Source organism: Taudactylus pleione, unplaced genomic scaffold (genome assembly GCF_031769625.1).
Source record: "Taudactylus pleione unplaced genomic scaffold, aTauple2 ptg000122l, whole genome shotgun sequence".
Lineage (NCBI taxonomy): Eukaryota > Metazoa > Chordata > Amphibia > Anura > Myobatrachidae > Taudactylus > Taudactylus pleione.
Window position 1 is genome coordinate 30,197 of NW_028284524.1, and position 27,460 is coordinate 57,656.

General features: G+C 44.8%; 1 protein-coding gene across 4 annotated transcripts in view; it reads left to right on the forward strand.

Moving 5' to 3' along the window:
- The window catches only part of LYPD6 (LY6/PLAUR domain containing 6), a 97,693-nt gene that overhangs the window by 12,136 nt on the left and 58,097 nt on the right, over positions 1–27,460 (forward strand). Inside the window, exon 1 of one of the 4 annotated variants that reach the window (XM_088472393.1) lies at positions 7,922–7,977. The exons of 2 other annotated variants lie outside the window; for them this stretch is intronic. The gene's annotated coding sequence lies outside the window, so the exon portion shown is untranslated. Of the gene's footprint in view, positions 1–7,921; positions 7,978–27,272; positions 27,345–27,460 lie in introns of those variants that run through there. One more of the 4 variants, XM_088472391.1, reaches the window with a different exon arrangement.

The window sequence follows — 27,460 nt, forward strand, 5'->3', positions numbered from 1 at the left end:
ACAGTGCAGTGTTTCCAGGATATCTATACTAAATATCACACAAAAACTGTCTGCTGGTCAGTCTCTCAAACCAAACGCAAAGGCAAAAGTGGTAGAAGCAATATGATAACTCCTCGTGGTCAGTTGGTTTTAATTAAAATTGTGACTAAATAATTTAAGAAAAGCTTGAGGATGATGATGACTGGCAGGCACATATGATTGGCTGGATAAGTCCTTCCCATTTATGCCAATATTTTGTTAATATTGTTGCTGCTGTCTGTTCACAGGATTACAGTGAAATTAGTGATCAGTCCACATTAATAAAGCATGTTTCCTAGGACGCTGTCAATGGCGGAATGAGACAAATGTTTATAAATGTGTATATTCTGTACTTGTACTTTGTTTGAATTTTGGTTTGCAAGCTCCCTGTGACTTAATTAGTTATTAATCAGACTGTTTCTGGCTATGTACAGTAATGCATATGAATTGTGTACTGATTGTTGAACATTTTTTAATATCACTGTGAAGCCACACATCCTGTCCTAACCCTGGCACATATGCAGTGTCGGACTGGGGCAAGAGTGGACTACCGAGGGAATGAAGTGGTAGGGACCTATGCTTAAGGGGTGTGGCCAGCCACCAGAGGGGGTGTGGCCAGCCGCCACAGACACTTGGCTTACCAATAGCCAAATCTTGCTGTAGTTTCTATAGAAACGAACCAAGCACCCTTGTTGATCAGTGGTACTACTCCACCGGGTAACTGACCATCTAATAGAGTAGCAATGTATGATTTGAGGTTTGGAAGCTGACACCTAGTGGAGAGGGTGGGCCCTCAGGCAGGGGGATCCACCAGGGATTTCTCCTGTACCCCTGTGAGCCAGTCCAACCCTGCACATATGTTCCTGTTGCTGAAGGAGTATAGGTAAGTGCATGCACTAGACTTCCATAGATAGCCCATTGCATGTTTACTAAGACATCTGCAAACGTTTACTACCACCTCTGTGAGTTAGAAGGGAAACTGTCCAACTCAGCATCATCACCTGTATGCCCCACACTCTGTAACCTTCGTCCATTCAGTGGCCATGTACTTGTCATACAGACAGTAATAGGCATACTATAAAGTATTTGAAGATATCTCCAAGTAGACTAATAGTAAATGATGAGCTCCAAATCTTCTGGAGGTGAAGGTAATAGGAAAAAGCCTTTGGTATTTATATAATTACAGTTAAGCTGGGTACACACTGGAGAGATGATGGGCCGATTGCCGCTTCTTAGCGATAAATCTCCACATCCCCAATGTGTACGCTCAATATGCGCGCTCCCTCAGGTTTGATGTGCTGCACATAAAACCTGACGACATCGCAGGCGACCTATGGTAAGTTAATAAAGGATGGAACAGTGATCGTTCCGTCGTTCATTAACTCATTCAAGTGTGGCTGAGCAACCCCGTTCAAGGGCATTCGTTCGTCGGAACGAATGCCCATTGTCTCAATGTGTACCCAGTTTTAGACAATGTATACATATATCATCTGGGATTATCTGGATAATGCTGCCACAGTTCTTGCATTCTATAGCTCTCTCTCAATAATATATATATATTATTAACACTTACTATATGTATGTATGTATGTCATGTGGGGAGGGGCATCATAGCATGTGCTTGCGATAGGCATCAGGGCTTGTTGGATCTCTGCACCAGGATGGGGGAAGGGGGAGCACAATTTCTGATTACAGCCCAGTTACACCCCTTCATTCATAAGTGGAAACACAATAGGTTGTAATACCTGTACCACAAACTGGTGTACGTTTATATCCTCATCAGCCACGATAAATCAATTATTAGGAATATTGTTCTAATTGTCTCATTTTGTGTTCTAATATCACCTAATTTTGTAACAAACATCTGCAGATATATCTTTAAGGTGTGTACCCAGCTTAAGGAATCCACTACCTGTATATAGCACTTCCCAGCTCGCATCTGGCTTACGTTTAAATAATATCTTTGATATACTGATAAGAGTTGGGAACACCCGTCATTGTTAGGCAGAATCTGGAAAATTAGCATCAGAAAGCTGAGTTTACCTGCCAGGTTGCTGGCTGAGTTCTGTGCACTCTCCATGTGTCCTTGTTTTTATATGGACGCTGAACTTCTTGTGATATCGCTATAATCATCACAGTGGGGAACATGATCCCATACTGTTCTGGTACTGGTTTTCCCTCATATGGATATTAGTATGATAATGGTTACAGACATGACATAACAGTGTAACCTGCCTGCACTTCTATGGTCATAGGCCCTCATTCAGAGCCGTACGCTCTGAGCAGAGCGCACGCTCTGAATGAGGGCCGCCCTCCATAATTATGGAGCGTCCTCCTGGACGCTCGTATAGCTGTGGGTCACCACCCACAGCCTATACGAGCGTGCAGTTTGATGGCCGCGATGGTCTTGACCATCGCGACCATCGCCACTGTGAGCCGGAGCCTGCGGTTCAGTTTTTCAACCGCAAGGCCCGGAGTGATTTTGGCTCTATCAGAGCCAAAATCACTCCCACTGACATCACTAGTGATGTCAGTGGGCCGGCTTCTGACGGTAGGCGTTCCCTTGGGAACGCCCCCGTCAGGGAGGCACGCCCACCAAAGGGGGCGTGCTGTCAATCAACATCGACAACACGCCCCCTTTGATCAGACACAACGAGCGAAGGAAAGTCCTTCGCTCGTCGCGTCTGGCGCATGCGCACGACGGAGCTCCCGCCGTCGTGCGCATGCGCAGTGCACAACATCGACCCACTTGCGAGCGGACAGCCGCTTGCGAGTGGGTCTGAATCAGGCCCATAGTTTATAGATTTATGTATGGCTGCACACATAGTTTTTACATTCTAAAGCACAGGTTCTCAAACTCGGACCTCAGGGTCCCAAACAGTGCATGTTTTCCAGATATCCCCACAGAATCACAAGTAAAATAATTGCCACCACTTGTGGATCTTTTAAAATGTGTCAGTGAGTAATGAATACTCATGTGCACCTGCTCAGGGGCGCTGAGAGGGGGGGAGCGGGTACAGATTGCCCGGCTTCCTGAGGGGCCCGGCGGGGTCCCGGGTCCGACGACGCCCCCCCCTCCCTCACAGCAGCCCAGCACACAGGGTGTGCTGAGCTGCAGTTGGAGACTGCTCGTGGCTGCTGAGCAGCAGTCACAGCAGTCTCCTATGCCTGTGCGGGGGAGCGATCACACTGATCGCGCCCCCCCTGGCTTTGCGCCGGGCTGAGGGGGCTCAGAGCGCCCCCCTCCCCGGCACGCAGAGCCGCTTCGCGGCACTGCAAATCTTTTTTCTTTAGTTTTTTTTCGGCAAGGGGGTGTGGCCACGCCTCCTGCGATTAGGCCACGCCCCCTATTACCGGGCCCCGCCTTGGCTCTTGGTGGCCCTGCACCTGCTGGGTGACCTGGAAAACGTGAACTGCGTGGGGTCCTGAGGACCGAGTTTGAGAACCACTGTATTAACCTATTGCAACTTACCCTGTAAATGTGGGGTCAGTAGGGGTTTAAATACGGTTAATAAGTATTGTGAGTGAAACATTTTGGGGTTGATGCAAAGTAGAACACAGGTCCATTTGTGGAGCATTTCTTGTGGTTTTGCACTGTGTTCCCGGAACCAAGCATAGTCAACTAAGGATGATGCAGAGATATATGCATTTCAGGTGCATTTACACTTGCGACTAAATGAGCATAACTGGGCTGTATCGAAGGTTTTCATGTAGGTAATGTTCTGTGAGGGTGTGTCAGCAGAATTGCGGGCAATTCAGAGTTGTACAGAAGCGTAAATGTACCTGTTTTAAGATGGAAGTATTGCACCAAGAAATATTCTGTGCACAAAATGCAGGAGCAATTATGGCGACTGGCATTCAGCTAAGTATTTATCCCATTTGGGTGGAAAAACTGTGCTGGTAAACCAGGGCACAGAGGACACACTCAATCATATCTATAGAGCTTGTAGGCCTATATATGGGATGCGGTCAATATCCCAGCACATGGGATGCCAGCGTTAGAATCCCGACAGCTGTCAGATTCACGGTGCCGGCATTCCGAAGGTATGTAGGGTTAGGCACTAAGGGGATGGTTAGGGTTAGGCACTAAGGGGGAGGGGTAGGTTTAGGGTGCGGAGAAAGGGAGGTTAGATTTAGGCATTGGGGAGGGAGGGTTAGGGGCAGTGAGAGGGGGAGGGTTAGGATACCTACCGAAAGGTGTCGGTATCCTAACAGAAACCTCCCGTGCCCTTCTGCTCCACGGGAGGTTTCTGTCCTCCCTGAGCTCGCCTTACCGAAAGGTGTCGGTATCCTAACCCAGTCTGGATGCCGGCGTCGGTATTTTGACCGCCGGGTTCCCAACTGCTGGCATCCTGTACCCAACCCCTATATATAAAGTATAGATTATTTTAGGGACTAGCCTGTTTTGTTTTACAGGCAAATTCTAAGTTTCAGTTGATATACACAACTTTGAAGTTATACTGTATATTAAATAGTAAGATACCAGAAGGTTAGTTCCTTCTTGGTGTGAGAGAGATCTTTGTGTTGTGTATATTAATTAGCGGTGGTTTGCTTTTATTTATCATATTTATGATGCATTTGGTAGCCAGTTCTTAAGTCTTTTACTGTCTGCACCATCAAATATACAGTGAACTTGAACTAATAGGTAAGTATTTAACTACTTGACAGAGGACAAGCAGGTACAGGCTATCTACAATGATCTATCATTATGAAACCACAAAGGCTTTTATCCTGTGATGACTACTTGTTTAACCTGCTTACGTAAGACATTTGTCTTCTCCACCTGTTCTATGATGGCCGAGTACGATACACCATTATCATTAACATCTGTTTATAATACTAATAATATATAATAATACGAGTTTATGTAATACACCCATATACCAGGTCAGCAGTTTCTGTTACTCCATGATACCATGGAGATTTAGGGCAAAGATCAAAGGGACAGGTCACAACATGACTGTCTAGTGTGTACCTCTATAGATATTTTGAAAACCCTGCATAAGCGAGTAAAGTGTCAGAGCAGGGTAGTGGTAACTCTAACCCATCAGTATCGAGAGTAGAGGACAGTATTGACCTTTGGTAAAGTAGAGAGCTGTATCCAGTATTGGTATAGCAGAGGACTGTATACAGCATTGGTAAGAGTCGATTAACAGGGAGGATCCAGACTTTTTTAGCAGTTCGAGGGCCAGTGCATAAATTCTGGATGACCCAAAGCCTCACCTTTGGGTGCTGCCTGCCACCAATGCCTCAACTAGGAGTGTGCAAGTGGTGCCATCGCCCAGTGCGCATGGCCCTGGGGCAGCACCGTCTCTGCCCCATGGCCCCTACATCTGGCTAGCAGGGTGTCTGGAATGTCACTCTGCAGCCAGTAATTCTGCTGCAGTGCTGCCGGGAGCAACCGATGCTGGCGGCCCCACTCCTTCTACATTAGGTCATGTGCTCAGGGCGGGGATGGGGGGTGGGGATGATACAAGGCACACTGCCCTCCTCATTGTCACCTGTACTTCTTTCCTAGTGCAGATCAGTGGAGTGCTTGGCTTTTACAACAGTCCAGCGCCCCACTGCCAGCCCATTACAAACATGGAGAAGCAGCAGCAGGCAGCATCACAGGTAGAATACCTATACCTCCAAAGCAATGTGTATCTAGAAAAAAAAAGGTAAGCGGCGGTGATGGGTGAGCTCCCTTGGACCCATAGGGCTCTAGTCACCCGTCTATAAGGTCAACAAAGGGGCGCTAAATAATTTTAGTCCGAGGGCCATATTGGGAGATAAAATTAATTGAATAAAACCTCAGTATTACTATACAGGTTGAGTCTCCCATATCCAAAATGCTTGGGACCAGGGGTATTTTGGATAACGGAATATTCCGTATTTTGGAATATATGCATATCATAATGAGATATCTTGGGAATGGGGCCCAAATATACACACAGAATGCATTTATGTGTTATATACACCTTATACACACAGCCTGCTGTTAATTGTATACAGTATCTTCAATAATTTTGTGGCTCAAGCAAAGTTTGTGTACATACATGAAATTAATTTATGTTTCATATACACCTTATACACAGCCTGAAAGAAATTTTATACAATATGTTTAATAATTTGTGCCTTAGACAAAGTTTGTGTACATTGAACCATCAAAAATCAAAGGTTTAATTATCTCAGTCATGCCAAAATAATTCCTTATTTCGGAATATTCCGTATTTCGGAATATTTGGATATGGGAGACTCAACCTGTAGTTTATGTTTTATTTCCTTTATTGTAGTAGAAGAGTACCGTATTTACTGTTGGCACAGAAAGCTAGGACTGTATTCACCCTTTAGTATTGCATAGAAGCATCCATCCCAATTTCATTTCATGAACTCTCCTGAACCACCAAAATCAATAAGACATTGTTTACATGGATGAGTTCAATATTTAAATTCTTTTGGCTTCATTCATGAATCAAGAATTTTAATGAAATAATTCATATAGGTGTGATCTAGTTTTCGTAAAGTCTCCCATTGTCTTAGATTCATACTCCTTTCTATACAGTACCTGCAGCTATTTTCATCACTTTGTTTTGCGATCTTCTGCCTCCAGTGACTCAGACTCTGCTGGGTAGTTACTGTCATTATTTCATTGTGGTCGTATTTCTATTAGTTAAATGTCATGTTTGCAAAGTGCAATCATTCAGCCATGTAACATGCACAAAGATAATTGCATTGACTTTAAATTTTTTTCCTTTTCTGGCAAAACCATCAATAATATGGAAAAAAACAACAATGCAGTAAAGGTGAGTACACACCTGACAGATATATCTGCAGATGACGGTCGTTCATACACACTGAATGACCATCATCTGCATGCTGCAGCGGGTCCCGGTGGCCGTTGGGACGGTAGGGGGTGTGGCCTAATAGTGGGAGGTGTGGTCACGCCGCCTTAGGAAATAAACCAAACAAAAAAAACATTAGCGGAGCTGGGGAGGGGGGCGCTGTGTGCCCCTCAGCCCGGCGCACAGCCAATGGGGGTCGCGATCAGCGTGATCGCTCCCCCTTTGGCATAGGAGACTGCTCGGGTTGCTGCTTTAGCCCTCCCTTAGTGGTGCCTAACCCTAACTTCCCCACAGAGGTGCCTGCACCTAATCTCGCCCCAGGGGTGCCTAAACCTAACCCACCCTCCCCGCACCCTAAACCTAACCCTCCCGGGGTGGTGCCTAACCCTAACCTCCCCCCAGTGGTGCCTAAACCTAACCCCCCTCCCCGCACCCAAACCAACCCTGAATCAGCTCTTTACTTTTTTGACAAATGCACCAGGTGAGAAAGAGCATGAACCTCTATACACTATACAGATATATCTGCAGATGATGGTCGTTCATACACACTGAATGGCCATCATCTGTGTCTGGCTGTGGGTCCTGGCGGCCAGGGGGCGTGTCCTGGTGGGCGAGGGGCGTATCCCGCCCCCCTCCCCTTATAGTCACTCTTAAGCTGGTGGATGTGTATGTTTTTTGACATAAATAATATTTTAATGAAGAATTTGAAGGGGTACAGAAAGAAAAAAGGATGGGTGGGTGAATTTAGGAAGGGTACAAAGCACAAATTGAACAATGTACATAATATGAACTAACAATATACTAGTCTAGACAAATCAATAAAAAAGATACATTGACAGAACTTCTGTAACCAAATGGTAAGTTCATTCAGGCTAAATTGTAAAGGATCCAACAAAGATGATTTGGTCAGAAAAACAGCGCCCTCTCCAGCTGTTACATACTCATGCCAAGCCATCCATTTCATTATCCAAGAGGACGCAGAAGAGAAGTATGGCACAGATTCTGTTTACATCAATAAATGAAAATGGACTTAATGGAACACCTTAATAATTGGAGGAGGAAGAGGCTGTTTCCAGCATTGGGCAAGCGCGGACTGCAATGCAAATGTGCCGAAGTATATATTGTTGGTGCAACGGTATGGAAGCCGGGCCCTCTACCCTCTTGTGCTTCTCCTTACTTTATTTTCATCTAGTTCTTACTCAGCACTAGGGCACCTAACACTTGGTTGCTTATGCTCTGTTGCTTATTTGGATGTTATGGTCACTAATGTAGCAATATATATTATCCATGTCCTGCATTGTGTTTGTATTGTACTGTTAGTCACCTTTTTGGTTACGTCAGTGGTTCCCAAACTGTGCGGTGCCTTGGGACACTTGCAGGGGTGCCTCAGCTTGGTGTTCCAGCACCAAATCAAATTATTTATGGTCAATTTAATGTAAATATGTGCACAAACAGAAGCGCAAATCTGTCCACCACCACATAACTGACCCTAAGGATGGCAGGTGTTCACAATTTACTTCACTTTACTACTTTACTTTTTCAGAATTTCTCAGTAACAAACATTCGGCTTAGGGGTGCCTTGAAAACAGTGCTGGTGCAATACACTAGAACCACTGGGTTATGTACTTTGTAAGGCGCTGCAGAACACTTGTGGCGCCATATAAATAAACAATAATAATAATGATATATGTAATAGAGCTAAGGATGGGGAAGGGAATAAGTATAGCACTAAAACCTTATGAATTACGGAAAATACATCTAGCCGATAAGTACACAAAAGGGGGCAAGACCAAAAAACATAATAAACATAACCCATCTCACCACAATTATGCCAACAGAATTTGGAACAGTAACAGCAATAAGAATGCAGTTTATTAGGTGCGAGATAAAGTCTATTTAGTAACTTGACCTGCATCTCAGTACAGGGGCTTTACAAGAGGAGGGGGCCGGTGTGCAGTCTCCATCACGGGCCCCCTCCTCTCAGTCCGGTGGCCGGCAGTGCACTAGAGTGTGCCCAGAGTCTATAGCGCATGTGCAGGTCACCAGGAAAATGGCCATGGCGGTCATTTTCCAGGCGTTATTACACCGCTGACGTGGGACTTTGGAGAGGTAAGTATAATATGGTGCAAGGTGTGCGGACCCAGGGGCCCGTGTGCACCGCAAACCCTGCACCCATTATAAATATGCACCTGTCTCAGTATGGTTCAAACACTGGAATATTTGGACAGAAATAGAATAGATAAACCCGCATTGAGATTCAGAAATGGGGTGACCAAAATCTTTCTCCCATCTTAACTGTGCTGCGGATTTATCAGAAGGACATAGCCCATTGAAAAATCTTTACCAAAATGAGATACCACCTCTATGTCTATGTTTTAATGAAACCCATTTAACACTGCCAGCAATAACCCGGGTTATTTTGCATGAACACGCAGCAACCCGGGTTATTGTGCAGTGTGAAATGGCCCGGGTAACGAGCTGAGAGCTGCCGCAGGAGACCGGTTCAGGGGGCGGGGCCGGACTGATGACGTGATTATGCCCACCCCTTTACCGGAAAAGTCCGCGATTCGTGCATCCGTGAGGTGGGGGTGGGGCTAAAACACACATAGCACACTGTTTAGCCCTGCCCCCTCCGCGCAGATCCGCAAATTCCTTATTAAATCTCCCCATTCTGCCCGCTTCACTAGAAAGTGGGCAGGATGAGGGAGATCTGCCTACACTTCCAGGGGTGCGGGAGGTTATCTGAAAATTCATGAGCCTCCCATGACTTCCGGGAGTGTATTAGTGTTTTCCAATATGAGAGGATTTCTGATATATACTTTTAGCAAGATCAAAGCACGGCATCTGTTCTATGCAGAGTGGTGGTTTCTGCTCTCCCCAACTTCCCCACCACCGCGGGTCACTGCGGCCCACGGGTGGGACAACGGGACAGTCCCGGAAAAGCGGAACTGTGTCGCTGGATGCCGTACAGTTGGGCGGTATGTATTTGTCCGTTTGCAGAGTTGTACACATCTATGTGACTGCGCTGCATCTATCCATACGCTTGCTTTCATTGCTATCATCAGTGCACACATGCACCAGCCCTGACCCTAGTGCTAGAGATTCACACGTACACTTGGTGCATAGCCCGCAGTAATGTCCACCCCCCCTCTGCCCATCCTCATTAATCTTAGACAACGTCTGTGCACCCCGTTACCATACCTCCCAACATTACCCTCTCCAGGAGGGACACAATGCTCTGGTCCTGGACTTCCCTGGTAATTTATGATTGGTGGAGGTTCCAGAGGTGGGGCTGCAGTACAGTCCAAAATTCAAATAGGGGAGTCACACCAACTACCAGTGAGTCCCAGCCAGTTATGTTTGGCAGCGTGTGAAATTACAGTTGGTGTGGCTCCCCTATTTGAATTTTGAACACTGCACTGCAGCCCCACCTCTTACCAGGGAAGTCCAGGACCAGAGCATTGTATCCCTCCTGGAGAGGGTCATGTTGGGAGGTATGCATTACCGCCCAGCTACACTCCTATTGCAGCAAGGGGAGATGTGACTTATTTGGGTATGACTTTGAAGTGTGGAGCATGCACAAGGCGAAAACATGCAAGATCCATCTGCAAAATGCACTAGTATCAACTCCAGTGACTGATGCCTAACACCCATACATAACATCACAGCATGGTGATCATTTTCGTTGTACATTTAATTTTATCTTAATTGAGATTAGCACAATTGGAGAATAACCCTTGGAGGTAAATTTGCTAAAATGGGAGTTCTATTTAAGAAGTGATGTTGCACATAGCAACCAATCAGATTCCAGGTTTTATCTTCTAGAAGGTGCTAGATAAATGAGAAGTAGAATCTGATTGGTTGCTATGGGCAACATCACTTCTTAAATAGTAAATTTACCCCTTGGTGTGAGCCTTCAAAGCAGTCAAGTTATTTTGTTTTGTTGCTGTGTCTTAGCTGAGGATTTATAAACTTCCTCTGGAACAGAAGGGAAAGCACGCTTCATGTGTATTTTTCCTGGCAAAATGCTGCCATCAGCCAAATAAGTAGAGTTAACATATTTAAAAAACGGTAAAATAATATTTTTCAATACAAGGTCAGTGGGAAGTTAATCTGGCTTCTTAGTCACAAGATCTGTGAGGTATGGGAGGACAAGTACATGCATTTTATGTAGGAAATAGGATGCAATTACTGTACTGTGTACAAACACTGATAAAACTGTTATTTCATGTAGTCACTGACTTTAGTCAATAAACTGCCATTATAGTAGGTATTTAGTGATATCCAGGCTTGCCTACCCTCACGATTTGGTCGGGAGCCTCCCGAATATCGGGTGCCGCTCCCGACCCCTGGGAAAGGCAGGCAAGCCTCCCGGCTGCCGCCTGCCCCCCCTTAACTACAGCTAGAAATCCCACAGCGGGGGGGCCCGATGACGCGATTTGCGCTAAATCGCGCCATCGTGGCTCCACCCCTGCTTCACTATGCCTTTTTTTAGGCATTGTGAAGAGGGGGCGGGGCCACGATGACGCGATTGTGTGGTCTCGCCCCTGGCCCCACCCCCATGTAGTCACTGCCCGGCCACGCCCCCCCCCCCCGCTGTGTGCAGGCATTCAGCTCCCTCCCGGATATCCCACCTTCATACAACCCTAATTTATTACTAAATACATTGCATAAACACATTGGGGGCAACATTAGGTGTCCCACTAATTTTCAAAGAGATGCACTTAGGGGTCTATTTACTAAACAGTGTTAGGAGACAGAGTGAAAAGTGATAAGGTGCCAGCCAATCAGCTCCTAACTGCCATCTCACAGGCTGTGTTTGAAAAACGACAGTTAGGAACTGATTGGCTGGCACCTTATCACTTTCTTATCACTTTTCACTCTGTCTCCTAACACTGCTTAGTAAATAGACCCATTAATATTTGTATTAAGGTAGATAAATACATTTATTTAACAAAAGTGACACCTATCTGTAATAAAATATCAGCAAGTCAATTAAACATTACAAGCTACAACAAACAAATATGATAACAAAGCAGGAAGGAATTGGGGGGCAACAAGTGAAGGTTTGAATGGCCGCATGTGGCCCCAGGGCTGCCTGTTGCCCATCATTGTTTTATGATCTAGACAGGGATGTTCATTTTTACGGGCCTTGTTTATGAGACAAAACTGTTCAGTTAATACAAATTAATCCATAAATTTCTTGATGAGAGAACATTAGGTTGCAAAAAAAAAAAAATCAAGGAAAAACGCATTAAGAAGTCAGAAAAATAATTAGTGCATTAGATAAAGTTGCCAGATGCCTCATATAAACCAATACATTACCATTCCATATACTTTATACTTTAAAACATTCATCCACTGTTCACTCATCTTCAGAGGAATCCTAACTTCATTTGGTAATAGCTAAATATATTTTCCACTTTGACCTTCCACCTTCCCTGGGGTGGTGCGCAAGCTCATTATCTCTCAGAAATCTATCACCCACTGTTCCTGCAGCTGCTTTTCTTAAATTATTTCATTTTCCTTTGATGATATTTGAAACTTGAGCTGTTTTCCCAGTGGCTAGTACCACATGAAGACGATGGCTAACCCTTGGGTGTTATGGACAGAGCCATAATTTGGTTCAGACGGATAATATTACAGTGAAATTGTGAGATTATTGTAAGTGTGATTAGCTACAGTATTCATGTTATTATTTTATTCTGGTAATTATTATCATCACACTATTTTTCTACTAAAACTAGGGATGTACAGGCTTGGATTAGTTCGGATTTGCACGCTGGGTTTGGATTTTTCCCTCCAAAAAACAGGGCTCAGAAAGAGGCAAAACGTCATCTTTCATAGACAAACATTATCATTCATGGACTTTTGTCCAGGAATGATGATGTTTGTCAATGAAAGATGACGTTTTGCCTCTTTCTGAGCCCCGTTTTTTGGAGGGAAAAAATCCGAACCTGGCGTGCAAATCCGAACTAATCCGAGCCTGCACATCCCTAATTAAAACATGTATCAATGTAATTTTCTTCAAAACATTTTGTCATTTTAGTTAATTTCCATTTACACAACATGAGCGACACTTTTTCATTTGGGGAACTCCCTCCCAAATCCCGTTCACTTCTGCAGCAAAGAGGGTAGGTCAGTGCCGTGAAAATGTTTTTTTTAAACCTTCTATCGGATGAGGTGTTGTCATGTGTGCAAACCACTTATCATACTAAGATAAAATAAAGACACTGAGACGTGGATTTGGCAGATAACTTGATGGCGATTTATTGGAGCAATAATAATAATTATTTATTTATTATTTATTTAAGGATGTATGGTGGCAAAGAAAGGACGGCCAGAAATCAGCCAAATCTGCTATGCCCACACACAAACAACAAAAGGCATAGCAGGCGTAGATCGCCCAGAGTGCATACACATAACCATGTAAATCATGTCAACAACAAAAGGTAACGCTCACCCCCATCTTGACTTCCCACCCGTTTAGGTGGTGATACTGCCCCCCGTTAGGTTGGTACAGCCAACTACCAGTCAACGAAGGGAGCGCCCTTAAATCATAATTGCACCCGGACTGGCGACCTGCCGTTCTTTCCCGCCACAGCAAGGTTCTGCTTATAGAACCGCCGCACCGCCACCATACCAAGTACTACCCCAATAACGCCAACTCCTCAAAAAGATCCCCAATAAACAATGACAAACCCTCCTCTGTTAAATGAACTCCATCAGGTCTATACATATAACTAAATCAAAATTGAATGTTCTTATGGTAAATGACACGGCCATAATTGGCCATCACAAATTTGGCAACTGCGAAATTAAGTTTCTTCCTAGCTTCGTCATTAGCAGGAAAACTCCCAACCCCATGCCAGACCTGTCGAGGTACAATGCAAGACCAAATTAATTTACACAAGGGCCAGGCCGATAGCACCCTTGCCAAATCGTTGACAATATCAACTCGTAATTCTACAGTGGACCTCTGCCCTAAGTCGTTGCCTCCTAAATAAGCCACCAAAATACGTGGCCTACCAAAAAGCCTTGCATACTCTAACAGTTTAGGACAAAAGGAATGCCATCTCATACCTCTGGAACCTATCCAACGGACCCTAGCTGAATATTCAAAAATTGGAGCTTGATCTGAACTCATAAACCTAGCAGCCCAGAAAATATATGAGTGGCCTATCACCCAAATGTCCTGCGTGTCAAAGAGCAATCCTAAAGGTGGAGGAAAGCAGTAAATAAAAAATTAGTAATCGTCATAAAACAATAAAATTTTATGGTGTATTAGTGGGATCTGATAGAACATAAGTGAGTATCTGCCAAAAAGAAAAATTTTCTATTGGTCGCCGACTTTACTATTTAAAGTGGCTAAGACAAACAGAAGACACAAAGGGGAAGAATGGGTGGGGGGGAATTGGGAAAAAACAGGTGAACTCGGCAAGAGGTAAAATAAAAACCTGCTGAGGGATGGACTATGGCCTAATTAAATGATTGAGAATAGCCGAATTGAATCCGTCAGTTCAGGTAAAAATTTTAAAATCCCTCAAGACTCCCATTGCCAGCAATGGCGAGTAGCTAATCCCGCTTAGGACGGACAGGGGTAACAGACAAGACAAGACAGGACAGTACATGAGACAAGACAAAAACCAGGCAAGCATAAAATATAAACGTAACCGGAACAGACTGTGAAATGACTTTAAACAAAGGGCCTTAACGCCTAGGTCGAATGTAACCTATATAACTATCCGATTTCCAACGTCCTAGGGCCTTAATCTCTGATGCCGAGAAACTCGCAGCTGCCGCCGAAGTAAACGAGTGTGTACCAAATTCTTGAGGCGGGAGGCCTAAAACTGATACACACCTCTTCAAAAACCAACCAAACTGGTATTTGGTAAGCGGAGTCCTGTCCATATGCATGAGTCATGAACCAGGAACATCCGGCCGCAATAACTCATACCGCATAGCTAGTGCTACGGGGCAGATCTGTTCGTCCCTAGATGGACCCAACGAGATCCACCTACTCCTACCAGTCTGGTCAGTCTTCGACCGCCGAATCCTACAGAGAACAGACCTCTCACTGACCAGGATATCCGAGAGGAGCATGGCGGCATCAACCCATTTGGATGATGCCACCAGCTCCGATACCCTCAAGGTGCCGTGAAAAGCCTCAGAAAACACCACTTGAATCAGGACCGCCTCATACGCAGAAAGAGCCACTCCGAGAACCGCCCCTAATACTGCCGGAAGCAGATGAGCGTCCACAGGTCTCCTACGGTCAGCTACTGGCCGGGAGACCCGTGCCCAACCCTTTAAAGCCTTCACAATCAGAAAACTTTTAGTAAAGTCAGGTTGGCCCTTCAATTTACAATAAAATGCAATGCCCCCCAAAGAGCGCGCAACAGAAGCCCTGGATCTGCCAGCCAAACGGAGATTCCAAATAAAAGAAAGCATCGAACGATGCTGACTCTTACCTGCCTGTTTGCTGCTACGGGAATAATCTTCCCATTCATTCCATGCCTGCCGATATGCTCGCAACGTGGAGGGGCTAGAGACTGTTCAGCTAAGCCCTCCATGCCGGCTCGATCACCTGCCAAACATAAGAGGGGCAAAGCACAACGTCAGCACCAGGGGCCACAGATCGGAACCTAGCCCACTGGAAACGTGATAACGCATCGGCTATCACATTTTCCACCCCAGGAACGTGTCTTGCCTTAAACATGATGTTACAGCGCAAACATGTGAGCACAGCTGCGCTAGCAAGCGCAAAACCAGCAGGGAAGTCGCACGTTGCTGATTGTATCGCATGGACCACGCCCAGGTTGTCACACCTGATAATGATGCTGCGATTGCGTAACCATTCCCCCCAGATTTCCAAGGAAACCATTATGGGAAAGAGCTTGAGAAGGAGTAAGTCCTTAGTCAAACCCTTTCCCACCCATTCTTCCAGCCAACGCACCAGGAGCCATCAAGGTAACATCTGAACCCCGTGGTGCCTGCTGCGTCGGTGAACAGCTGCAAATTGTCAGCGGCTGGAGACATTCACAACCGAACGCCATTAAAATCCCGAAGAAATGAGACCCAGACAGAGAGGTCCTGCTTAATCTCTGAGGATAAACGTAGCAAATGTCTCGGTTAGTGACACCAGCCGTGGCCCTTTCCAATTTACATGAAAAAACTGCCCATTGGAATTACTTTACAGGCCCAGGAGGGATTGCGCCTGCCGCAGGGTAATTCTACTGGAAGCAGTGCATTCCGCTATGGCATTCCGCAACTTGACAGGCTTAACGAGAGGAATGCGACAAGAACCCGCCGAGGTACAGATCTCGATACCCAGGAATGACAAGCAAGGGGAAGGGCCCTCCTTTTTGTCCGCAGCAACGGGAACTTCAAATGAAAAAACAGCGCTCGTAAAGAAAACAAAAGATAACTGCATCTGCCTGAACCGGAAGGGCCGACACACAGAAGGTCATCGAGATAGTGGGCTATTCCATGACTACCGCAAAAATTAAATAAATAAATTCCGCGCACCAGTGTAGGAAGGTGCTAAAACGCTCGAAAAACACACAGGACACAGAACACCCCATAGGCAAGCATTTGTCTATGTAATATCCGTTGTCCAAGCTAAAAATCCATAAACAGGAATGACTCTGGGTGCAAAGGAAGTAGACGAAAAGCTGACTCAACATCTATCTTAGCCATCAGTGCGCCCGGACCATAACACCTAATGACGTCCAAAGCATCGTCAAAAGACTGGTACACCACCGAGGAAACCTGAACTGGTATGGCATAATTTACTGACGAGCCTGGTGGATAAGACAGATGTTGCATGAGCCTGTATTTTCCTGGAATTTTCTTGGGAACCACTCCCACCGGGGAATTCACAAGATCCCTAATGGGGGTTCTGCAAAAGGCCCTGCAATGTGCCTGACACTAACCTCGCCAGCCACTTTTTCCCTAAGAATGTGAGGCAATTCAAAGGCAGACTTCAAATTTCTAGGCGAATATGTGTCGACATCCCTGCAAATAGGTAAATGAAAACCAAAACTGAAGCCTTTTAACAAAAATTCTGCGTCCTGCAGAACCGGGTACCAACTCAACCATTTTGCTATCGCTGTGATACGGACAGGGGATGGAACTTTACTTAGCACTTGTGCCTTTTGCTGGCTGTGCAGGCTGCTGCTGGGCACCCCCCTTGAAACACTTGGCAACTGGGTGGTTGCCACCACATCGCAAGCAGAGGTGACGAAAACGACATTTTCGTCCCTGCGTACAGGTGGAATTATTAAAGGCGAAGCATTTTCCCCCAGACGCCTGCTGTTAGCCCTGACGAACTGAACTAGCTGCTTTGCTCGCGTTGTACCCCTCATAGACAGGACGCGAAGGCTGCGTGACCTCCAGCAATGTATATTTGTCAAAGTAGGAGCATAGCTGAGAATGGAGCTTCCCGGTGATAGCTGCTTGGGGCAGTGATTGCAATAATAAGCTGTGCACCCTGTAGAAATTCACTGTAGCACATGTATTCTGTCTATTTTGTAAGTTAAATGCTCAGAATACAGTATATAATACAATCTTCTCTATTGACTGATAATATGATTCAAAGGAGATAAAAGCTAGATCTAAGGTGCTATACATAAATAAAGCAGTGTCAAAGCCATTACCCCTTACTGTCAGATAACGCATCACTAAAGCATTCTATTCCCCCAATGATACCTCAATGCCCAGCATAATACTGACACTGTTTGCTGCAACTGTTTTCTACAATTAAGAGGGCATAATCAGCACTTAGACCAGCTATAAAATACATCATACGAATGTACTGAATGATATAATTCTGGCATATACAGGACCAGCAAACACAGTAAGCAATTATATGTAGAAGTAGAGCCATCCTGTCTGAGCTGAATCTTTTTATTTCATGTGCAGGCTCCTTTACAGATTATTTGAGCAAGTTGGGGAATCTGGGAGAAGGCAGAAAAAGAAACCATGCTCTGTCCTGGACATAGATGCACAGATTGGTCCCCTTATGTACTGGATTGTGTATTATCCAGTATTAATAATTGATCCAATAGGTGGTCCATATCAGTGCACCCCGTACAGTGCATGTTTTCCAGATCTAGTTGGTGCACAACAATATTCATTACTGGCTTTTTAACTTTTTCTACTGGCTGATACATTTAAAAGATTAACAGGGACTGTAGTGCTAGTTATTTCATTTGTGACACTGAGGGGATCCTAAAAAACATGCAACTTTAGTATTATATGCTATTTCTATTGTAGTCATCATGGTGTGGGCTGAGGGGGGGGTTCAGGCAAGGGACTCATAAACCCCTCCTGCATTTGCCTATGGTGCTGGCCACTGCAGCCACAAAGATGATATTGACCAGGGGCATTAAGGACTGAAGGGAAGTACCCCTCCCCCGCACTGGCACACCTTCCACAAAGCTGCTGCAACAGCCTGAGGGGGGATTGAACTATCAATAGGGGAACCACACCTGCAGCTCCTAATAACATGGGGGCACTGTGGAGCCAGGGACCAGGTTCTGGGGAGGCTCATTACTAGGCAGGACATAGCTACACCCACCCCCAGCAGAACAAGAAATCAGAAAAGACAGTGATTGAGGACAGAAAGGAAAAGTAAAAGCAATGATATGAAGTAAATGAAAAGAATGACTAAATACAATAAGGAAAAGGAGGAGAGAAGAAGGAGAAGCACTAAGAGAGTTTTATTAAGGAAATTGACAACTGACAAAATGCACTTCCCTGTCCTGGAGGAATCTGGAACAAAGAGGCTTTGATCCACACTTTTAGCCCACTATATAATGTTCCTGTTACAAACCCGCCCCTGCTTGCCATAGGCTAACTCCCACAAGTAATTTGCATACATGCCTGCCCCCATCCTAGAGGTTTAAAACACCTCTTTTCTTATGCAAGCTTTCGGTTTCTCTACTGTGAATTGCATCAGTCATCTCTTCATTTTGTAGCGGGATTGTCATTCTCAGCTTCATTACTCCTGTAGGTGCCCTTGGGAACAACCCCTTCAGGACCCACAAAATCCACAACTATGTGTTAATGCGGTTATATTTTTAAAGAGTTCTGGCAAATTGATGTTCCTACCTTGTATTTTGGGTTCATACAGTTGCCTCTGACACTAAAGCTCCTTAATCCACAATGATTTCTGCATAATAGTGGCACCATTAGTCTTTTTTAAGAGACCCAGCAAGAATCTAGGCAAAACTGACATGATTTTAGGCCACATTTCTTCTAGGATGAATCATATAACTAAAATAATTTGTTATACATATATTACATTAGTTTAGAGGAGGGTTCAACTTTAAAATCATCCGCTTGTGTAGGTGGGGGATACCCTAACCTTCACATTCTGTGCAGAACACTTATATTTGCCAAAAGTTTACATATGTGTCAAGGAAGGTGTGTTGTGATTACACTGGTTGGTTGGAGGGGTCAGGTGACTTCCCACGACAGATTTGACTATCTTCCCATTCTGCAGAATGGGGTCAATTCCAGAGTACTTTACACACACAGCAATTCAAGCAGTTCTAAAAGAACGATAATTGAACACTTGTACAACACTTGTGTATCCTCGGTGCATATGAGTTGCGTAACACAGGGCGCATGAGAGCCATCGGCTTCCGTGTGACTTGGCTGACACCAGTCGTCTTTTTTGCCGCAAATGCGTCTTATTTGCAATTCGATGTGAATAAGACTCACAAGCAGACTTGCTGATTAAAATTATATGCGGCCTGTGTATGCTTTGTGTTCTGCCGAGTCTAAAATCATCACAACGGAACGTGGTATGGAAAACAGCCACTGACACTGTAATGTAGCATTTCATGTACAGAGAAAAAATAAGTAGGGTTTCCCTGTATTTTAGGAATCAGCACTTGGCTGCTGAGCCTGTCCTGGTTTTAAAAATAGGGGGAAAAAATTGCGTAGGGATCCCCCTATTTTTAAAACCAGCACTGGGCTCAAATCCTGCCGGGGTGTAATGCCAAAGCCAGGGGACCCTTTCTCCGGGCCAAAGCATTATCATCCCAAGTTGGTCAGCTCAAGCCGGGGATCTCGGGAGAGTGGGGACCCCCCCCAATGAATGGGCCTCCCCTCTCTCAAGCACCCCAGGCTTATGCTGAAGCCCGGGGCTCATCCCCGCACCCCTGGCTTGTGGGTGCAGGGGTAATAGTGTTGAAAATAGCATAAAACTATTGTTTTTTACAGTGGAACTACAGGTGTCAGCGTGCCTGCCCTTATGCACTTATGGAACTACAAATGCCAGCAGGCGTCCGGCAGCCGTACCCCTGCTGTAAAATAAATATTTGAAAAACCACAAGATTGTACAATTTTCCAGGAAGGAGAAGCCGCGGTGAGTGAGTGTCCGGCGGTGGCAGGGAGTGAGGTTTTTATTTGAGAACTGCAATCTGTGAGAGACGTGAAGATAAGGTTTTTATTTGAGAACTGCAGTCTGGGAGGGACATGTAGATAAGATTCGAAATGCGTTGGTTTGATTGGATACCCATCTGCAACATCAAAAAAGAACACCTTGTGGATGCTCCAGTGATCTTTCCCTACTTTCATACTCACCTTGTTGTTCCTCATTTGGAGCCCCACATGGTACGGTTCCTCATATTACCAAAGTTTTGGAACACTCATTTGTTGGAGGTATGGCTGTTTTAATTTTAATGTGAATAAATTAGTTTTTAGAAAAAATACTATACTATATGAGTATTTTCTCTCCTTTCTATATATGAAATCCCATATGGGGTCCACCTGTTTGGATTTAGAGGACATTTCACAGCAAATAGAGTAATTTATCCAAAGACCAACAATTTGTGAGACTTGATCAACTGAGAGACTTGATCTGTTCTTTTCGGTATTCTAGTAGCGCTAACTGTAGCGTGGCCACTGATTGGCTGGGGGCTCCGGCTCCTGAAAGTGTCCACATGGGGTCTCCACTCACATTTAACCCTTTTTTACATTAAAAACACACAAGCATCCTTCACATATCTCACTGACATGTGCAGGCTGCTTGTTCGGGAGTGTTTGGCTGTGGTCAGCCACTTGCAACTCGGGGAAGAAATCTCAATCACATACACCATCGGAAAACACGATCTTAGCTAAATGCACTTCTTGGTAAATCTGACTGTTTCAGAAGCCTAAAATCACCAGAGTTTCTGCGATGCAAATCGAGTTTCTAATGGGCAAAACTCAAGGCTGCCGACTCCCGGGAGGGGGTAGGCAGATCGGCCTCACAGGTGGGTGTGGCCTTCATTGAGGGGCGGAGCGGGAGGCATGGCCACGTGTTTGCGTAATTTGTGCCCCGTCCCCGCTACACAATGCTGAGGTGGGCCGACTCAAAATGACGCTATTCAGTGTGAATCGCGTCACCACTGCCCTCCCTCCCCCCCACTGCTGGGGATTCTCTTGTAAACGCAAGGGGGCCGGAGGTGTCGGCAGCAGCATACTTGCAAACTTTTGGGACTTCGGCTGAAGCAATTTATATCAGCCCCATCCCTTGAAATAATGGCATGACTCGAGTGCTGGGCTTGTCCCCAGCGTGACGAGAAACAGGGGCGTGACATGCGATTGTGCTCCTACAATGTCACCTTCAGGGGATGTTGCCTAGCGGTCCGAATTCATGTCCCCTTGGCATGCGTAAAGTTCTGCATTAAATTTTCAGCAAGTTGTGAGGTATGACTGCAATCCTTATTAAATAGGCTTAGTCATGCTTTCATAGGGAAGCTTTTGTCGGCAAAACTAACCAAAGGATCTTATTGCCGGCAGTGTTACTTCCAGCAGTAAGAGTGCTATCAGCTGTTGTAACTTCTCACTAGACAGGGCTTTTTGCCTTTTCATAAATAGAGCCAACAGTTCAGATTGTAGGAGGAAACATTTTTCAACGCACAACAGACTTCCTGTCTTCAAAGAGAACCTGTCACATCTGGGTTGACTTAATAGCATATCTTTACTGTGTTTGCTTTTTTTTCTATAACTAATTTCCAAATTCCTATTATAGAGAGTGGGGAATTCCTGGTAATTCCTTCCTACAAATGAATCCATTAGTCACAAAATAAACAGATGTAAACGATCTAATCTCTTATAGACAACAAAACTGTCACATATTTTATATTGTAGGTGGAGTAGAAAAGACAAATGATTTTACCTTGAGATAGAGCTGCAGGTTGTATCATTAAAAGGCTGTCATATGTCCACAGTCACAAGATTAATTTGTGTGCAGTTTGGGCTTAACTCCTGATTATGCATTTTTAATTGACGGACTCAGCCCCGACTGCTCATGGTCTCAGCCCCGACTGCTCATGGTCCAAAGGACTGAGGTGCAAGGAGAAAGACAAACCTTAACAGCTGTCAAGGAACAGAAAATCACAGTCTTTCCCACGATCCCCCTGTAGTCTGGGAGCACATTATATTGTAATATTTTTCAGCTCTTCAAGAACAGAAATAGTTTTGGCGGGTATTTTGTAGTTTTTAATATTTGTGTAGCATATACCTGTTTTTAAAATAAATATATTTTCCTGTGTCCTATAATATACTGACTAATTACACACATCAGCACTCCCCTTTTGAGAGCATGGTTATGATGTTGTTAGCTGGATGCCTGGGTTAGAGATATACAATCTTCCATATCCAAATATTTCGAAACACAGATTTTTTTAGCATGACTGAGATAGTGAAACCTTTGTTTTTTGATGTACACAAACTTTGTTTAAGGCACAAAATTATTACAAATATTGTATAAAATTACCTTCAGGGTTTGTGTATAAAGGTGTATATGAAACATAAATGAATTTCATGTATGTACACAAACTTTGCTTGAGCCACAGAATTATTGAAAATATTGTATAAAATTACCTGCAGGTTGTGGGTATAAGGTATATAATACATAAATGCATTCTGTGTTTAGATTTGGGTCTCATTCCCAAGATATGGAATATTCCGATATCCAAAAATACTGTATCCCTGGTCCCAAGCATTTTGGATATGGGAGACTCAACCTGTAGCAACAGTGAACTATGTAGATACAAGGGTTGTATTTTTGGATATTGCCTTATTGAAAGGTATATGATCAGTTTAATCTGTTTAATTATTATAAACACACCTCTAACAGGGAACCTTATAATTCTGAGGCCAAACAAATATGATTCATAGACAGCAGTGGAAGAGTGCCCCCCTGTGGCTATGTTTTCATGATGAATGGTATATATTAGCATAGCCGGTATATAGAACAGCCACCACTGTCCCATAAACCATGTTTATCAACCACCCCAGAAATGATAGATTGACACATGTAGTTTAAGGCATTTTAACTGATCACAGTGGCGATTGCATTGCCAGATTCTGTTCCAGCAGTGAGCCCTCTACACTATGCATTAGCTCTTTTCATAGTATTTCCTTTGGAAAGAGCTGCTAAGGCTGTCTGAAGATAATACTCCTGGTGCCCAAATGTGAGCTATTCATGTGGAAACAGTAATTTTCTCATGAATATCAGAGGAAAGGGGTTCATAATGCTACCAGAGGAGATGGTTTAATGCTAGCAAAACTAAGATATATGGGTTTGTCACTGGAATCCTTTGCCGCTATACCTACTAATAATGTTACTGTATTTGATAGAGATGCAGAAGGGTAACATTTGCACTGCAAGCTCTAGTCACTAGTAACAAACACACATCAAATGTGATTGTGTTTGAAACGTGGCATTAAAAAAATGTTAATTCAAAATTAGGTGTATCCGGCCTTAAGGTGGGTACACACTGGCCGACGCACACACAATGTATCGGCCGCGGTATGTTGGCCAGTGTGTACCCTGCATTACTGTAATAATAACATGGATACTGACAGAAAGGCAGATACCTAAACCCATCTGGAGAACTTTTTCTATCTAATTAGATCTCATCAGTACAAGATATATGGTGAGATGTATCAAGCCTTGAAGAGAGATGGAGATGAAAAATTGCCGAGAGCAACCAATCAGCATCTGTCATTTATCAATAGCATTTATTAAAATGACAGAAGCTGATTTGTTGCTTTTGGGCAACTTATCCACTTGGGGCCTGATTCAGAGATGGCTGCTAATGCGATCACAGCTGCGATTTTGCACGCAACGCAGCAGCGAAAATATGCTAATGTCTGCAAAGATCACCCGAGCATAAGCACGCTCACTGCTGCCTTGTTACCTGCGTGCGACGACGCATACCTGTGTAAATATCTGTAACATCGATGCATCTTGGCCTTGCGGCTGGTCTGACCTGCTGCGGCCTAGGAAGCTCTTAAGAGCTGCGTATGCACACGCAGTGGCTACTTTATGAACACCCATGTAACAGTGCTTAAATGGATAGACACGCCTGCATTTCTCTTGAGCACTCCCTCGTCACCACCCCCAAATGCGGACAACCTGACACTCACTCTGCATTGGATTCCTATGTGCGTTCGCGATCGTAGTGCGATCGGTGCGAACGCGGAGTGTGGCTTATACGCATACGCGATGGCAAACAATCGCTCCATTGTGTGCATAATTGCCTTTGCGTCCGTCTCTGAATCAGGCCCTTAATTTCTTACCAAGCTTGATACATCTCCCCGATAGGGGCATATGTACTAAAAATTGCAAGTTTTCCATAGTACATCGCAGCTGGGATAATACTTTTTTACATTATTATCCCTGTAATGTACTAAATGTAATTTGCAGGGACAGGGGCATATGCGCATGCAGGGGGGGTTTCTGAGTACCCAGAACCCCCCCTGCCTGCCGATCAGTATGTGAAGTGCGGACCACAGTGAGTAACAAGCACACCGCCACCGGGTTGAACACTCGTACTACCAAGCGGTTGTCTGTTTTAGCAGCCAATGACAGTCAGACTCTCATTAGCTGCTGCGCCCACTGCTGGAGCTCACCCATGAGCTCCGCCTCATGGCTCCCTTAGTGGGTGATGGGAGAGAAGTCATGACGTCTCTCCCATAGTGCCGAGAGGGCCAGGGGGATGGAGAAGTGGACAGCGGCAGGCGTGGGGATTCTGGTAAGTTTTTTTTTTTGTCTTTGTCCTCTATATGTAAGGGGCACTGCATTGGGGTGGGGGCACTGCATAGTGGGGACTACTACTGGCGGCACTATATAAGGGGCTCTAGTGATACTGCATAGGGGGAACCACTACTGGGGGCACTGCATAGGGGGGACCACTACTGGGGGCACTGTATAAGGGGCACTGCATAGGGAGACTGCTACTGGGGGCACTACATAGGGGGGATTACTACTGGGGGCACTGCATGGGGGACCACTACTGATGGCACTTTATAAGGGGCACTACTGAGGGCACTACTGGGGGTGCTGCATTGGGGGACCTCTACTGGGGGTGCTGCATAATGGGCAATACTGGGGGCACTGGCACTACTAGGGGCACTATATAAGAGGCACTACTGGGGGCACTGTATAAGGGGGCACTGTAGAAGGGGCACTACTGGGGCACTGCATAGAGGGACCACTACTGGGGGCACTGCTGAGGGCACTGTATAAGGGGCACTGCATAGGGGGATGACTACTGGGGGCACTAGCACTACATAGGGGGACAGTGTATATGGGGCACTACTGGGGGCACTGTATAAGGGGCACTGCATAGGGGGACCACTACTGGGGGCACTGTATAATGGGCACTACTGAAGGGAGGGGGGTCTTTAATAAATCATGCTGGCTGTATTTATTTGCCTGCTGCATTCATGTTTTTTAGTGATAGAGGTGTGTGTGTGTGTCTGTCTGTGTGTGTCTGTGTCAGTCAGTGTGTGTGTACCCTGTCACAGGCTGAGTGGTATATTTTACTGTAATGGTCCTAAATCCTTTGTAAGCTGTTTCTATCTACCGTGTTTCCCCGATAAGACACTGTCTTATTTTTTTTTGGTCAAAAAAACTCCATAGGACTTATTTTCGGGGTAGGGCTTACTTTAATTAACATTGACAGCAATTTCAATAATTCAATACAGTTCTTTATTTTTTTTCCCTCTTTTTTTCTCCTCTCCTCCGCGGCGCTGCTGTAAATGACGCTGCCACACACGCCAGCTGCCGCGCGCTCACTGTGAGAGAGTGAGACGCTGCAGCTGTGATTGGATGCCACTGTTAAATCTTTAACAGCGGCATCCATTTCATACAGGGGGCGGAGCTGGGGGCATTTTAGTGTAGCGCAGGGACCGGACAAAATGGGGATTTTGTTAGGTCCTATTTTCGGGGTAAGGCTTATTTTGGACCGTTTTCCAAAAGTAAGGGTAGGGCTTATTTTGGACCGTTTTCCAAAAGTAAGGGTAGGGCTTACTTTCGATGTAGGTCTTATTATGGGGGAAACACGGTATCTATTTATCTATCTATCTATATACATGTATATATATATATATATATATATATATATATATATTTATTTATTTGTGGCTAGATGTTTTTTCATTGGTTCGGTAACCAAGGATTTCAAAATCCTGCGTTTGCCACTGAGTGGTAGCAGGGTAATCGGAGGAGTCTTTCACAAATGTGCACGTATGCACAATGTCAGATTCGGGAGCTGGACGGAGGGAGAGATAAGATCCCTCTACTGAGACAATGCCTCTATAGGCAGAAAACAGTTTACACCATCTAACCATGGCATAAACCATAGGGGCCAAACTCCGAAATGCTTTAGTTTTTGGAGTTTAGTACATAGGTGTCAGACTGCAGTCCCCATTGACATTAATTGGGATTTAGGTCTTCAGCGGTAGTTAGCCCTTTGCAGGAGATTTTAGTAAAATCTCCTGCATTAGGCTGTTGTTACATATCCAGGACACAGATAATTATGCAGAAACCGAGCTAAACGTACACAAGTACGGGCAATGCAGAGTCATAGCCAACTCAGTCACAACTCCACATGCGGCTGGAGTGGCAGGGTGTTATTAGCTGGGCATTCGCACACAGGCTAAGCTTAGCTAGGGTGAGTCATGGGATCTGCGGGTTCTGCACTTGTACATACGTGTAGTTATGCCTGTTTTCGGATTATCTTTTCCAGCAGAGCTAATACAGGTGTACATTTTGTAGCTGTGCGTCCCCACAACGCTCGTCTCTTACTGTAATGTGCTATATTTTATGAATGATAATACATGTCTATAGACCTGTCAGAGATGTTACCATGCATACTGCAGAATAGATAGACTCTGTACACTACATGACCAGTGCTGGATCACAGCAACGTTAAAAAAAAATATCATTATGGAGATATTATAAAGTTGTGGATGGAAGGAAACTTTTTTACTAGATCATTCCTTTAAGACCCTGTGAATAAGTGGGGATGTCAGCTGCTGCAAAAACAAAGACATCAGCATTTTCTATCCTAAGTGATCTGCTGACTGAGCTCTTGGCAACACTGATCCACGTCTGCCGAGAGCATTGTGTGATAGGTCAGCATCAGGGGGCTCCTCGCTTAATCCCATAACTAGCAATGCGGTCAACTAAACATGCAGATTCAGCTTCAGGTTAGTAAATGAGCTCCATATAACAGATGTAATGCCTTTTAATGAACTTGACTGCCTTCGCTATAATAAGACCACCAGAATTGCAATGCAAATGTGCATTCATTACGTTGTGGGTT